This window comes from Camelus bactrianus, chromosome 16 (genome assembly GCF_048773025.1).
Source record: "Camelus bactrianus isolate YW-2024 breed Bactrian camel chromosome 16, ASM4877302v1, whole genome shotgun sequence".
NCBI lineage: Eukaryota > Metazoa > Chordata > Mammalia > Artiodactyla > Camelidae > Camelus > Camelus bactrianus.
This window is the reverse complement of record NC_133554.1, coordinates 59,765,412-59,778,008: the sequence shown is the minus strand read 5'-3', so window position 1 is coordinate 59,778,008 and position 12,597 is coordinate 59,765,412. Positions and strand designations below refer to the sequence as shown.

At 50.3% G+C, this 12,597-nt stretch overlaps 1 protein-coding gene across 1 annotated transcript in view; it reads right to left on the bottom strand.

Moving 5' to 3' along the window:
* FOXK2 (forkhead box K2) overlaps positions 1–12,597 on the bottom strand; it is a 51,286-nt gene that overhangs the window by 22,921 nt on the left and 15,768 nt on the right. The window lies entirely within an intron of this gene.

The window sequence follows — 12,597 nt, the reverse complement described above, 5'->3', positions numbered from 1 at the left end:
TTAACGAGTGACACTGCAAACAAGGCCTGTCATGACTTAAAAACAGCAGTAAGCAGAAACATTCAGACCAGCCAAACAGGGGGGAGAAGGTATACTGGACTCAAAAATGACTCACATACCACTTAATTTGATCATTCCTTTTAAAATTAATATACAAATATACCTGCATCATTAAGCAACAGACAGTTTTGTGGCTGTTTCTTATTTAAGAAAGACCATTCTTTTTCTTGAAAAAAAAAAAATCCAACCCCCTTTTTACTGAGCAAACAAAAGCCAGAGAGACTAAATTTTGGAGGAAAAGGTTTACCATTTAACACTCTGGTTCACCTTTAACATAGCTTTCTTGACACGACTCAGATATGTACATATTTTAAGTAATGCAAGCCAAACACCTTCAAAGAATAAAAATTTAAAATAGCTGCACAGACCACGGTCTCTGAGTCTCAATGTCACACCCAGCTGAACAGAGCCTGACCTGTGCACATACGAATGGCCCAACCACCAGCCACCCGCTGGTGCTCAGCTGACCTCTGGGCTTCCATCCCAGGCACCTGCCTCAGTGGCCAGCTCTGCCCACCACCCTGCCCTACCTGGTTCCTGCCAGGCAGGGTCCAGCAAGTGGAGGTCACAACCTCCAGGTGTGGTCCCACGCTCTAGCTGGGTAGAAAAGACGCCACTGGGCAGGTTTCGACACTACCTCCCTCGACTCCACCGCCAGGAGCAGAACCAGATGGGCACGGGGCCCGCCCCTATTCCTTGTCCCAGGGCTCCTTCTCAGTCCTGTGTGCCCTCTCCCCCACACTCCCCCAACCCAGCACCCTAGGCCAGACCACAGCCTCCGTGCCTCTCCATCCACACCCACTCCCCAGCTGAGCTCATCCAGGCCTATGACCTTCGATTCCCCACACGCCCGCATGACCCCAAAAGCCACACTTCCTGCTCCCTGGACCCGGTGTCCCCACCAGACCCCTCCCCAGTGCTCTCTCTGACAATCAATGGTGCCACCCAGCTGCTCCGGCCAGAAATGCAGGATTCACTCCAGCCACCTGCTGAGCTGTCAGCTTCACCTTCAAAACACACCCACATCAGAAATGAGACTGTCTGCTTTGCACTGAAAAGACAAGCTACCTTCTTGCATTGTGCACCTTCTAGGAGAGAATTTTTACAAATCACATATCCCACAAAGGACTCACGTCCAGACTGGTGAAGATCTATTTAAAGACAGTAGCAAGAAAACAGTCCACTTAGAAAATGTGCGAAAGACTCGAAAACCCACTTCATCAAAGACACAAAGATGTCAAACAAACACACGAAGCGACGCTCACCCTCACTAACCATGATGGCAGAGCAAACTAAAGCTCGGCGTGCTGTGAGGAAAGACAGGATCTGGAAGTCTGACGCCACCAAGTGACGGGGGGGCGGGGGGAGGTGGCGGAAGAGCTCGTTCCTGCAGTGCTGGTGGTGTGGCAAACAGTGTGGCCACCTGGGAAGTCAGCGCGGTTTCCCACGGAGCTAGACACACACGTATCACACGACCGGGGAACCGCACTCCCGGGCACTTTCCCAGGAGAGACGCGCGCTGGTGCTCACACAGAGAACCGCACACTAATGTGCACAGCGCCTTCATTCCTAACAGCCCCAACCTGGGAACTACCTGTGTCCTTCAGCGGGAGACACTGTGCCTCGTCCACATCACGGAACGCAGCTCGGCAATAAAAAGGATCAAACAACCAGTACAGCAACCACTTTGCAGGGCACCGTCCTGGGTGAAAAAAGCCAGTCCCCAAGTTAAAACCCGTGTGTTGTAAGATTCCATCTATATAACACTCTCAAAAATCACAAAAAAAAATGATGGCCAGGGGCTGGGGGGAAGGGCATGTGCCCCCAAAGAGGCAGCACCAGGGAGTCCTCTGTGTCATGGAACCATCCACAGCCCCATCATCAGTCACAGGAAACTGTACACGTGACAACATGTCGGAGAAGCACAAAGACACACCAAAAAAAAATCAATGTAAAAACCAGTGGGAGAAGCCGTATATCTACAGCCCCAAACCCCCAGTGCCCACACCTGCACCCCACGTGCTCCTGGTGGTGGTTCTCAGCCCCCAGGGACACCGGGCAGTGTCTGGAGGCAGGCTGTGGGATCGGGAGGTGCACTCCTGGCGTTGAGTCGGGGGAGGCCAGGCAGGGCCGCTGCTAACCCCACAGTGCGTGGTGACCTGTCACAAGGAGGCGCCCCTGGCCCGCCCTCCCCTGCCACTGGCCTCTGATGACACCTCCTGCCCGGCCTGTCTGCGCTCAGGTTCCCACCCCATTCCGTCTGCACCAGGAGCCAGGGTGCAGGGTGTCCCTGAAACAGCAGTGTCGTCCAAAGATACAAAACCTCAGAGGGACAGCCAGCCTGTCTCTCCCGCCCTTAGGCGCAGCCCCCAGCTCAAGGTCCTCCCATGAGGTCCCCAGGGTGCTGTTCTTCCTCCCCTTCCAAAGCCCAGAGGCTCCCACCCCATTGCCCTGCCTCCTGTTCGTTCCTCCCTTAGTTCAGTGCCCAGGGGCCCCTCCCACCCCTCACTGCTGCACTGTTCTTCATTCCACTCTGGCCACCGACTCTGGTTAACATCCTTCTGCCTGTTGTCACCGCCAGAGAATGCCACCTCCGTGAGAACAGAGCACTTGCCCAGGGGGAACCTGCCTCGACTACACAGAGAAGGCCCTCAGCACACACTCGGGGCATACGTGCAAAGTGCTCAGTGTACATGAAAAAGGTAATTAAAATAAGCAAACCACACGAATAAAACAAACGAGGAGCTCACAATTAAATCCCTGCACCTGTCACAGCATCAGACTTGAGAGATTAGCTCCAGGCTCAGAGAAGGTGAGGTCGAGCCCCCAGGCCTTAGTTTCCAGCAGACGTTCACAGGGGAGAGGAAGGGTGCTCCTGTCTCTCACGTCTGCACTCCCAGCCCTGTCCTCAGACTACCCGGCCGTTACAATGAGCCCGGTCACGTGACACTAGGGCCTCCCGGCCCGCAGGGCCCGGTTACACCTGTGCCCACAAAACAGGTGACGGCATCTCCTTCTGAGTGTCGGAGGATTAATTCACATATTTAGCAAACACTCAAATGTTGACTGAAATGAAAAAACCAAACTACCTTCAGCCCCACCGTGAGATGTCAACACTTACTTTTCCTACAGTCAGACGCCCGCCCTCCGCGGTCCCCAAGAACTCACAGAAACCCGCCTCCACCAGAGAGCAGCGCACACCTGCCGGTCCTCACGCACTGCGCACCACCCCATGGGACGCGGGGATGGGGGCCCCTCTCCCCTGAGGGCCCCTCCCTGTCCCGAGGGGCTTACTTCTGTTTTTCACAAATCAGGGCCACACCCCCCATACTGGCCCCAGTGCCGCCCACAGCGACCCTTCACACACACACAGTCGGCCGGGCGCTACCTCAGACTAGCACCGCCACACCCATGGCATCCCTCTCTGCCTCCTTTCCCCAAAGCTCCCAATTACAGACGACAACTGTCGCCATGGCAACCAGCGCCGCCCGTAAACCTCGGGCCCCAAGGGCACGGGGCGTCAGGCCAGCTGCCGACAGCCCGTGAGCGTGTCCTGGCCACCAGTGGACACTGCTGCCCCCGATGGGTGAGAACAGGGTCTCTGTGCTTGCATTAAGAGTGAACTTCCCATCTCACACGAAACGTGAAACACAGTCAGAAGCTACCCACGTATCCTGGTGACTTTATTTTCTAATCTGGGCCCTGGATACTTGTGTGAGCTCCTATCTGAAAACTCATCGAGTTATATGTAACACACGCGCTTTTCTGTACACGCAGCATACCTCAACAGACAGGCTTTTTTAAAAATAAAAAGCCACACGTAGATGCATACAGAAATTAGCAAAACGTTAGTAACACGTCAGGGGGTTCACAGCGCATTTCCTGTATTTGGAGTTAACAACGGCCTGCTTCTTTTTAGACTGTGATTATATGGGTACCCACGTTATAATTATAACTGGTTTTTCTATGTAGGTTACATTCAAACCAGAACACATCAGAACGGCTTTCAAGCTCTTTGTGTCGTTCAATTAGCAATGACATTTTTGTTCCCCTTTAGGGTGGGTAAGTGGCCACCACTCATCTCTCCTAAGCTAGAAATAAAAAACAGTGGGATGATTTTGACTGGTTGCGTCACAAAACTAAAAAGAGCAGCAAAACATTATAGCAGCAGATAAAGCCAGGTGAGTGCCAGACCCCTGTCCTCCCCACACCACCCCTAAGGGGCCGGGCTGCGGGGCTGGGAGGCCCGTTCTGCGTGGGCCCGCTTCTGAGGGGCCCCCTCCCTGGGCCTGTGACTGACTGCCACGGAGCACGCTGGGTCAGGGCGGGCACGAGGGACTACTGACTGGGAGCGCTCAGAGCAGGCCACCGCGCCCCACGCCGCTTCTCACCATCGCAGACGGACACGGTGGGCTCTTTGAAAACTTCGTTAAAAACACTTCTAGCACCTTTATTGTGGTAAACTGCACCTATTTCAGACGTACACTTTGATGAACTCTGATAGCTGTGTGCACCCAGAAAACCACCACCACAGCCAAGATCGCTAACACTTCCAGCACTCCCCAAGAGGTGCAAATTTTAAACTCCCTATTTATCCCCTCCCACCCCCTTTAGCCCCAGTAACCAGAGAAAACACTGTAATTGATTCTGAAAGATTTGTACTAAAGCTCAGTATAGAAACATTTATCTATTTATGAGAACTCTGAGAAATATGACAAAATGACAGAGAAAAGGGAAAGATTTAAAAACTGAACAGTAAGAAAAGCCAGGTGGCCAAGAGCAGAATCACAGATCCCTAAGTAAAAACTGCCCAGGCGCCGAGCACCCGACAAGCTGCACGTCTTGGCCACAAACCACAACTGACAGCGACACAGCAGCTGGCGGCTCCAATTGTCTGCAGAAGACCTGACGGAAGTTAAGTGTCTTTTCCCTGAATAAACATTCACCAGCTTTAATACGGCTTCAGAGCTGCAAATGCCCGTCCCCTGACCTGCCGCTATTCTCCTATCCTTGGGGACAGGCCACTTTCCCTGCCGGAATCGAAACCCTTACAAACGAGATATGCACGCCAAGGGCTTGGGTCTAGAGCCCCGACTTTACAGACTCAACGGAGATGCTCTAAGGATTCTGAAGACTTGTTCTTTATGTACAAAACCAGGCCTTGCTGCCAATAATTCAGTATTATCTAACATCATACGGCTACACAAAAATAAGCCATATTTAAGTAAGTCTCCAACCAAATGGAAAGTCAAATGCAAAGTAAGTTCAAACAATTAACCAATTAGGCAAACTAGTTCCTAAAACCAAGTTTTAGAAGAAGTCCAGCTGGGTGACCCGGGGGTGTGGCTGGCCTCAGGAAGGTTAGCTCCCGAGCCCTTTACCTACAGAGGAGACAGGCCACTCAGAAAGGTGAGCGCCCGCAGGACGGCAGGTGGGGGAGGCGGCTGCTGTGCCGCGCTCCTGTCATCCTTCTCTGTCGCAGCACAGACCACTCAGACACACACTCCCGAAGCTGGAAAAACCTCCCCACGAGCAGGCTCCATTTCCACCTACTCAAAAAGCACATCTGAACACAAACCAGACAGTCATTGCTGGGTAACAACCCTGGAGTCCCTCGGGGTTTTTTTTTTTTTTCTTTTAATCTGCAAATTTTTTTTCCTGGTGTGCATATGTCTTTTATTTATTTATTTTTATTGAAATAGTCAATCTACAATGTTGTGTCAGTTTCTGGTATACAGCATGGTGATTCATTTATAGACACACAGACTCCTTTTCACTGTCGGCCATTACAAGGTATTGGATATAGTTCCCTGTGCTGTACAGCTGGACTTTGTTGTTTATCTATTTTATACCCAGTACTTAGTATCCGCCAATCTCAAGCTCCGACTTATCCACACCCCCATAACCATAAGCTTGTTTTCTATGTCTACGAGTCTGTCTCTGTTTGGTAAATAAGTTCATTTGTGTCTTTTTTAAGAGTCCACATATAAGGGAGTCCTTCAGTCTTTCAGAAGTATTTCAGAGAATTTAATGGAGAGGGACCTGCAGGCGCCTCCCTCGTGGCCACAGCACAAGGCAGCAACAGTGTCCCTGCTGCGAGGCACTGAGGACACAGCCTCACTTCTGGGTTTCCCGCTAAAAATAACGAGTCCAGATCTCACCAAGAAGAAACATCAAATATCCAACAAAACAACTGGCCTCTCCTATGCTAAAACGTCAACGTCACAGAAGACACAGGAAAGCTCAACGCACTTGTGACCTGACTCTAGAAAAGGGGCATCGGTAAGCAGTCGCTGGGGCCCAGGGGTCAGTGGGTCAGGTCACAGGGCTGTGTCCATGCTAACTGGAACGGTGCTGTGTTGCAGTTATGGGGAGACTTTTCAGGAAATACACGTGGAAATAGTTTAGAGGTAACAATGCACCATGTGCACAAATCACTCTCAAAATATTTAGGAAAAAAAAGAGTGATACATCAAGTGTGGTAAGTGTTAACATTTGGGAAATCTGGGGGAATGAGAATTCTGTTCTATTTTTGCAACTTTCTGTAAGTCTGAGCAATTTCAAAGAAAAGGAAAAAAAAAACTGGAAACTTTCAAAATGTTCAATGCAAAGCTGGATGACGCCGCTCTGGTGTAGCCAGACTGTGCGTCACCATCCATGACAAGGTGAGCTCAGACCCAGGGTGGGTGGAAACCGCTCATTCATCCAGCAGTTTATCTGATTACATTCGACAGACGGTCCGCCATGAGCTGCACCTGCTCCTCGGACAGTATGCGAGTCCTATTCTGGGAAGCACCCTCCCATTAAGTCCCACAACAAGTCTGGGACATCCGACCCAGTTGTGAAGCATCACCTCACTGCAGTTCTCATGGATTCCTGAGCCTCCTGCACGCCCTGTGTGTGTCCCTAACATTAGCCCCAGGCTAAGCAGGGAAGCACAACCCCAGTTCTACGGTGCCCAGGACCGTGTCACAGCCACACTCACACAAGTGACCTGGCGTCTGTGCTCCCGCTCACCCTGGCAGTCTACACACCACCCGGTCACTGGGCTTCTAGATTATGACCCAAGAGGCTGTGGTCTGTGGTGACACCATACTCTGGCCTTTGGGTCTCCTCTCCCCTAGGAAGAACACTCGCCCCATCCCACGCACAGCAACGTCCACAGAGCACAGCACCATCAAGTGTCCTGATCGCCAGCACAGGCTGGACCCTGCCGTGGTACAAACGGCCCCACGTCTCGGGGGCTCAGGGCTAAGGTCCAGATCCACCTCCGCCATCCGCCCTCCTCCCTCAGGCCCAGGCAGACGCGGCGGCCCCACTGAGGACATCAGTGGTCCCAAGGCAGAAGGAAAAGGCAGAAGGAGGAGTCCCAGGGCCACACCTGTGGTCACTGGGCAGGACGGCCCACAGGGAGGACCTCTCCCCACAGAATAGCCTCCCTGGTGTTAGCAATCCCAAAGGATGCCTGGAAACTGATTTCAAGTCCTTTCAGGGGGAGGGTACAGCTCAGTGGTAGAGTGCATGCCTAGCAGGGACCCAGTTTCAACCCTAGTACCTCCACCAAAATAAACAGATAAACCTGATTATCTACACCCCCTCCAAAAAAAAAAAAAATCCTTTCAGCTGTGCAACTGGCCCCAGAGACACCAGCTGAGCTGCTGACCTGCTCTCCAGGGGAAGAAATGAGAGGGAACTTATGCTACAATCCTTACTGAATTGTAGCTGTTAATTAAGCAAATGTGTCAGTGACTCATAAATGACTCCCCCACCTCAAGCTGCCTTTTCTGTGGCTCCAGGAGCAACGTGTACACACCACCGGTCAGCCCTGCCCTCTGGACATGCCGAGCTGCCCCACCACTGGCCGGAAAGGGCACCCCCTTGCCCCAGAAGGGGGTCTGCAGAGGGGCGGTGCGCCCAGCTCTGGGCTCTGGGAGGCCACCGGCCACTTGAAGAGCACAAGTCCCAGGTGGAGAGTTCCACCCACTCTAAGACAGGTGAGGATGATGAAGACTACACTGGAAGGAGTCAGAAACCCTGAACAGTCCACACTTTCCGTTGTCGCACCTCAGCAGTCACCCTCGAGCAACGCCACTCACCTCAGCTCGACTTGCAAACTGCGAAACGCTGCAACGCCTGTTTTCCATGAAAACTCATGAAACACAAAGGGGTTTATCAACAGAGGCCACACTGTCATAGTTTCTGGTGGGCTGAGCAGGAATCTTCTAGCCAGATTTTCTAAAGCCCGATTCAGTAAGATACCTGCAACCTGGGCTCAGGGCTGAGTTCCATACTTGAGTGAAGCACTCTGGCTGCACGTCTGGCTTCGAGGTGACTTGGAAACTGCACAGCACACGAGACAAAGCTCTCACAGGTGGGCGGGGCACGTGGGCATGTGGCTAGTTAGCGCAGGCAGACAGTGCTGGCTCAGAAAGGCCCACAAGTGAGGCTGCATGTTCTCCAGAACCACCCTGACAGGCCAAGTCACTTCACCCTCCCAGGCTGTGTGCTGAGTGAGCCCAGCCCAGGGCCCAGCTCACACACATCTGGCCTCCCGCACCCTCCCCTCCAGCCCATCCTGTCTGGGACGGGCCTGGACAGGGCACCCTGGGCCCCTCAGAGGGTCTGCACTTGCCAGACCAGTATCCCTCCAAGAAAGCTTGATATTAAGTAACAAGTAAAAACATCACAGCAGGTTGAGAGAGAGAGACCAAAGAAATGAAAAGCTTTCTTCAGCTTTTTTAAAAAACGGACGTATCGTTTGATGTACCATATTATATAAGTTTCAAGTGTACTACTTGCAGTGTACTTCAAGTTTCAGCTGTTAAAGGTTCCACTCCATTTGCAGACACTAGATACTGGCCACATTCCCTGAGCTGCACAGTACACCCTGCAGATCTGCGCAGCTTTCCGAACCCTCGTTTTCACTCTGCCCTGGACCCCAGGTACTGGGGAGCTGGCCCTGGATCCTAAGACACTAGGACATTAGGAAATGGTGCATTTCCACAGCTGTATCTGCTTCTGTACCCTCAGACCGGGAAACCTTGATCCCAGAGACATTCCTGACCCGACTGAGCGAACTGGTGTTGGGTTTTCCAGCAATCCATGCTGCAACTTTACAAGTGTTTTTCTCTGACTTGGAGATAATATTGTTTGTTTTTGCCTATTTGCTGCACATCCATCAGTGAAGGTACTGGAAAGAGCCGCCTTACCCACTACTCTGTGTGGCAGTTTGCTGTCGGATGAAAGGCTGGTTCAGAAGAGCACATTGGTTAAGAGCCTGATGTCAGGCTCGGGGTGAGGGCAGCAGCGGACAGCAGTGCGGTCACTGGGGTGCTTTGTGCTTCCAGCTTATTAAGAAACACGGTACAAATTCTACTTTATTTTTCAGCGTGAACTCTTAAGTGAAGCCCGGGGCAGCAGCTCAGCTCCCTCCTCCTCCTCAGCTCACAGCAGGGCCTCCTGCTGATGCAGAGAGCAGGGCGGCCAAATGTGTCTGATTGTACACGTCTAAGGGAAAAATATGACTAACGTCATCACGAAACAAAAAGGAAAGGAAAGAACTGGAGAAACAGTCACAACACACATCTCACCGAGGACCTGTGTTCAGGATAAAGAACTCAGACTTCAGTAAGAACACAAATAACCCATTAAAACTGGTCAAACAGACCCTTACTAAAGATACAGGAATGGCCAACAGGCACATGAAAAGATGCTCAACATCACTAGTCATCAGTGACCCCCAAGTCAAAACCCCAGAGAGAGACCCCTGCGTATCCATAAAACGGCAAATATAAAGACTGACAGAGCGGGTGGGCAAGGCGACAGAGCAACCAGACCTTTCTCACACTGCTGGCAGGAGTGCAAAATGGTGGGAGTGCTTGGGGGGAGTCTGTTGGCTTCTGGTAAAGCCACTCCACTCTTAGGCACTGGACCAAGATGAACGGGAGCATCTGACTCCTTCACAAATGTTCACAGCACCATGATTCACAGCAGCTCCACCTGGAAACTGCCCAGCTGTCCAGCAACAGGTAAACGGACCAACCCATTGGTTAAGTCCATACAAGAGAATATTTCTCAAGTACCACTCAACACATCACACAGGAACAAACTGCCCAAACAAGCAACTGGGATGAATTTCCAAAACATGTTAATTTCAAAAAGAAAACGCCAAACTGCAGAGTATACACTGCATGATTCGGTTCATAAGAAATCCTAGAAAAGGTGTAACTCGTCCATAGTGATGAAAAGCAGGTCAGTGAGTGCCTGGGGCTTTGAATGGGCGGTGAGGGCAGAAGGGCAGGAAAGGGGTTTGGGGAGAAAGGAATGTCCTATTAACTTGATGGGGGTTTTGGTTACACAGATGCATGCATGCATCGAAACTCCTCGAAAGGTACCCTTACAATAGCTTTGTTTTATCCTACATAAAGTATACCTCAAAAAAATATATTTTTTAAAGAAAAAATCTGGCAACAATACATTCATATACACCTAAGTTATATTACTGCATCACACACTATAAACACAAAAGTAGCAAACAGGATGAGAAAAATAACCAGAAGCATATTTTCTTCCAAAACCCTAAAAGATCATCTTGGTCTCCCTCTGGGTCACACACACCTGCTTTGGAGACCAATGTACTAGAGAAAACATCACTTTTGTTTTACTTGTGAGGTTCCAAACACAAAGAATATACTGTCTAGGATTGCGGATTGTTCTTGTTATACTGAGCTGTAATACGGTGTAAGTTTCAGGTGTACAATTTAATGATACACACACGTAGTGCAGAAGGCCTAGCAGAATAAAGTTAGTTAACGTCCATCACCTCATACAGTTACAATTTGTGGTGAGAACTTTTAAGATCTACTCTATTCCCTTAGCAACTTTCCAATTTATACTACAGTACTGTCACCCACGGTCACCATGCTGTACATTACAGCCCTATTCTTCTCATGGCTGAAAGTCTGCCACTTTGACCACCCCCGCCACCGCAGGGCTGTGTTGTTTAAGTCATTGATGAGGCTGCCAATTACACAGCAGTCAGAGAGAAACTGCATTGATTCCCTTAAGAAATGGGGAGGTTTTCCATATGTTCAAGATTGAAGTAAGGTATTCCTTTCTTAGGGCACTTTGTAAAAAGGTTGATTTCCTCTTTACAGCTGGGGAAGCAAAAGCATAACCCAGGGAAATTTCAAGCGTGCCTTCCGAGCCAGCAGTTCTGACGGAGCGCCGAGACACTGCAGGTGAACAGCGAACACCTGCAGGTGAGTTTAGACCCTCGCTTTCCAGCTGAGCTGCACACAAGATGTGTCCGTGTGCTGGATCTGCACAAAAGTCTTAAAATGCTGTGCTGAATGGCCAATAAGCACACACAGAAAGATCCTCAACATCACTAACCATCAGAGAAATACATTAAACCCACAGTACACTACCACTGCATACCCATTAGAAAGCCGAAAATGAAAAAGAGAAAATGCCGATGCTGACAAAGTTGTGAAGACTCCTGAGCTCTATCTTACAGTGCCGAAGGGGTGGAATCTGCCACTAAGCATTCTCCAAACTGGCTGTACCCGCAAAAGCTGAACACGTACACTTCCTGTGAGCCACTGGAGCCCACCCAACAGCAATGTGTGAGTGATCATCAAAACACAGCTACAGGAATCTCAACCAAATTTTCAAGTAAAAAAGCCTTCCAACTAGAATAAAATTCTATTAAGTACTCACGGTAGCATTATCCGTTATAATAGTCCCAAGTAAAACTACCTAAATGTCCATCTAGAGCAGAATATCAAGTTGTGGCATACTCACATTATTAAATACTTTACAGCAATGAAAATGAACGATCCAAAGCTAAGTACAAAATTACGGGCTAATCTCAAAAACATTTTATTCAGTGAAAAGCCAGCACCATCCCCTGAAATCCATTCTGTGTGACCCCACATGTATGAAGTCAACAGCAAGCACTCTGGTTTAGACTCAGGACGGTGCTTCTGTGGCTGGGAGGGCCACAGGCAAGGCTTCTGGGGTACAGACAATGCTGGTTTCTGGGGGCAGGTTACACCATGCGTTCTCATTAAACTTTATACTTAGGGTCTTTTGAGTTCTCCTGTGTGCAGATTATACTAAAAACAAAAACAAACTAGAGGGTGACAAGACTAGAGACCAACTAAGAAAGCTCTCTAGAAGTCCAGGTGAGAAATCGCTAAGCCCAGAGCTACGCAGCAGGAAGGGTAAGGGATAAATGGGAGAAACGTTCAAGTGGAGTGAAGGGGGCAGAGCAGTAATTCCACAAATTCAGGGGCGCAGAGCAGACTGAGAAGAGGGCAGGTCCATGGTCCTGAGTGGACAGTATCAGCTCACAGGGGAAAGGGGGACTTTGGAAACAGCAGGACTGCAGGCGCAGGCCTCAGAGCTGGCAGGACAGCCAGCTGTCAGCATCTTACTCTTTGCGCCCCGAGCACAACTACCTGCCTTCAAGTAGCCTCTACCTCATGCAGGTCCACAACCCCTTGTTCACAAATTCCAAAACGCAAACAGCTC